This window comes from Phalaenopsis equestris, unplaced genomic scaffold (assembly GCF_001263595.1).
Source record: "Phalaenopsis equestris unplaced genomic scaffold, ASM126359v1 Scaffold000572, whole genome shotgun sequence".
NCBI lineage: Eukaryota > Viridiplantae > Streptophyta > Magnoliopsida > Asparagales > Orchidaceae > Phalaenopsis > Phalaenopsis equestris.
Genome location: NW_018165012.1, coordinates 1,275,668 through 1,278,279, shown reverse-complemented (window position 1 = coordinate 1,278,279; position 2,612 = coordinate 1,275,668). Strand labels below are relative to the sequence as shown.

At 29.0% G+C, this 2,612-nt stretch overlaps 1 long non-coding RNA gene across 1 annotated transcript in view; it reads left to right on the top strand.

The window, feature by feature from the left end:
• LOC110029456 overlaps window positions 1-2,283 on the top strand; it is a 4,315-nt gene extending 2,032 nt beyond the window's left edge. Inside the window, exon 2 of the long non-coding RNA XR_002294544.1 lies at window positions 2,091-2,283. This is a non-coding gene — a long non-coding RNA (uncharacterized LOC110029456). The remainder of the gene's footprint in view (window positions 1-2,090) is intronic.
• The last annotated feature ends 329 nt before the right edge of the window (window positions 2,284-2,612 follow it).

Sequence of the window (2,612 nt, the reverse complement as noted above, 5' to 3'; positions counted from 1 at the left end):
TTAGTATTACTATATTGGTTATAAATACTATATATTTATATAATATAAGTTATATAATTAATATAATATATTATATATTATGAAAAAATTCCTAACCCACCCTCCCTCCCCTTCCCATCCTCTCAAAATCACGAAAACTTTCGGCCGCTTACGCCTCTACTTCTTCTGAGTCTTCTCCTTCTCCGATCAAAACCACGAAATGCTTTCGATCGCGAGAGCTTAGGGTTTGCATTTTGTGTTTGTTCTCTAATCTATACTTCTATTTGACTTTGATAAAGTATCTTTGTCCTCGGCGAGTCGTTGTTGGCTCGACTGCTCGGTATTCTTGTTTGGTTGTTCGACCTTCTAGCTTGGTTTCTTGTAAGGCTATCGAGGTGTTATCTCTGAGTATCATTTCCTTAATATTTCATATTTGTCTTCAGGTTCGTCTCATAGGTTAAATTTTCTTATTTTTTTTAGATTTATTTAGTTTTTTTAGGGAAACTTAGTTTTTGAAGTTTTTAGGAGTGAAATCTCGCGTATTGCCTTTAGATCTGAATGTTTTATCGATGAGATCTGATATAAGGGTTCATACAGGTTTAAGCATTTGTGCATTGATTTGAATATTGCCTCCAGATCTGATTCTTTTATGGATTAGATCTGATATAAGGGTTTTGTTGTGAGTTGTGATTCGGCTATTGCATTCTTAAATTTCATATAGATTGCGTGAATGGTTGTCACTTTATTTTGGTAAATTTGGTAAAGCATAGTGTGAATTGCGTGAATGGCTGTCCATTTATAAATTTCTCTTCTTGATTGTGTGCTATATTCGTAAATGTCCCTAAATATAAAGGTCATGCATACTTACACCAGATATACACTTCCCTAGAAGCAATTGTTCTAGCGGCATTTGAAAAGTTCTCCATCAATTAGAAAATGAAAAGTTGTAGTTTGGAAGTCTGCATTGCATGATTATAACAATTACAACATTATAAAACTTTGACCTCATGCATTAAATACTAGGAAGATTTGCATACATACTACTCAGTTCTTATATACATAAACTTTAATTTCTACATATATGCCACCTTACTTATGAACTCAAAGATGTATTTCACCTTTTAAAAGTTAAAATAGTCTTATGGTTTATGTGATATAAGAGATTTGGGTGGCTAAATGTAAGAAAAACAAAGTTAGTTGTTAGATGTGTAAACATATAGGAATTGGGTGGTATGTACCCCGAAGTACCATATGAATCATCCTAGACAAGCTGATGCTAGTTGTTCAACAAGTAGAACAATGTGTTGCAAATCTTGAAATCGACCATCTAATTTACATAAAATTGTATTGTGGGAATTTTATAAATGTTGGCAACTCAAAGCTAGCCAGGATTTGCTCTAAATCATATAAAACAATTTTTTTAGCAATATAAATGATGTTATCTTCTTAAATTTCACAGTCTCTCTTTATATTCTAGCTTTTTTGAATGCAAAATTTAGGCAGACATTGACAACAGTAGTACAATTTGGGGACTTGCTAAAAGAGTGTTTATTCTTAGCTTGATTACAGATTTCATGCTGTCATCTTAAGGCTTGGTTATTCATGATGCCTAGCTTGGTTATTCATGTTGTTGGGCAATTCTTAGCTTGCTTGCAGATTTCCTTACTGCATGATTTTCTTTGGTGCTTGTGCAATGGTTTAGTTTGCTTTGAGAATCTCATTATTTGGTTAAGATGTTATTAGAGGCTATAATGATTACAAATGATAAAATCTCATTGGTATGATATAAGTATTTGTTATTATTTTAAAGAAGAATAAATAAAGTTGTCTAAGATTATTAAACTTACTCTTTTTACATTTTGGAAGGCAAAACTTATGCAAACCATAATGGAGGATTACAATAGTTTGACAGGAATTTAAATCGATGTCTTAGATATTAACTCTGATTTTAGTATGCTTGGAAGGCCCGTAAATTGTGTAAATGCATAGTTGATTTACTTCAAAGTGGTGAAAGAATTTCATAAATTTGAGCCTCAATTAATAATTAAATCTTAACTTTTATTTTCGTTTCTAAGTTTTTTTTTTTTCTAATATATAACTAAGAATTGCAGGTACAAGATCATCATTCGCCAGTCACTACTTATTGGATCATCAGATATAAAGATCGAGGAATTGTAGAAAGTCATAGCGTTTAAATTTGATGTACTTTTTTGAATCTTTTAGGTTTATGTAAGTCATAAGTGTATGTGTAATAAATGTAAATTTAATTTTCTAAATATAAATGTCCAACGTAATTATTTTTTATGTTTTGATTTTTATTAAAGATTTTATTTGTACTTTTGACTCTTGTTTAGTTTGTAAATTGTAAAATTTGTAATATTTTTTTTTTTGTTGTGTAAAGTTTTGTAAAATAATATTAATATTCTTATTGTGTAAATTTTTTTTTTGAAATTTATTCTTGAAAATTTTTTTAGTTAATCAATTTTTTATGATTTGAAATTAATTATTAATGCAAATAGATTTTATAGATAAAATTTACTATTTTTATTTTATTTAAAAATTTAGTTATTATAATAATTTTATATTCTAAAAAGTCAATTTTGAGCTGAATATGAGTTGAACATGAATTCGAA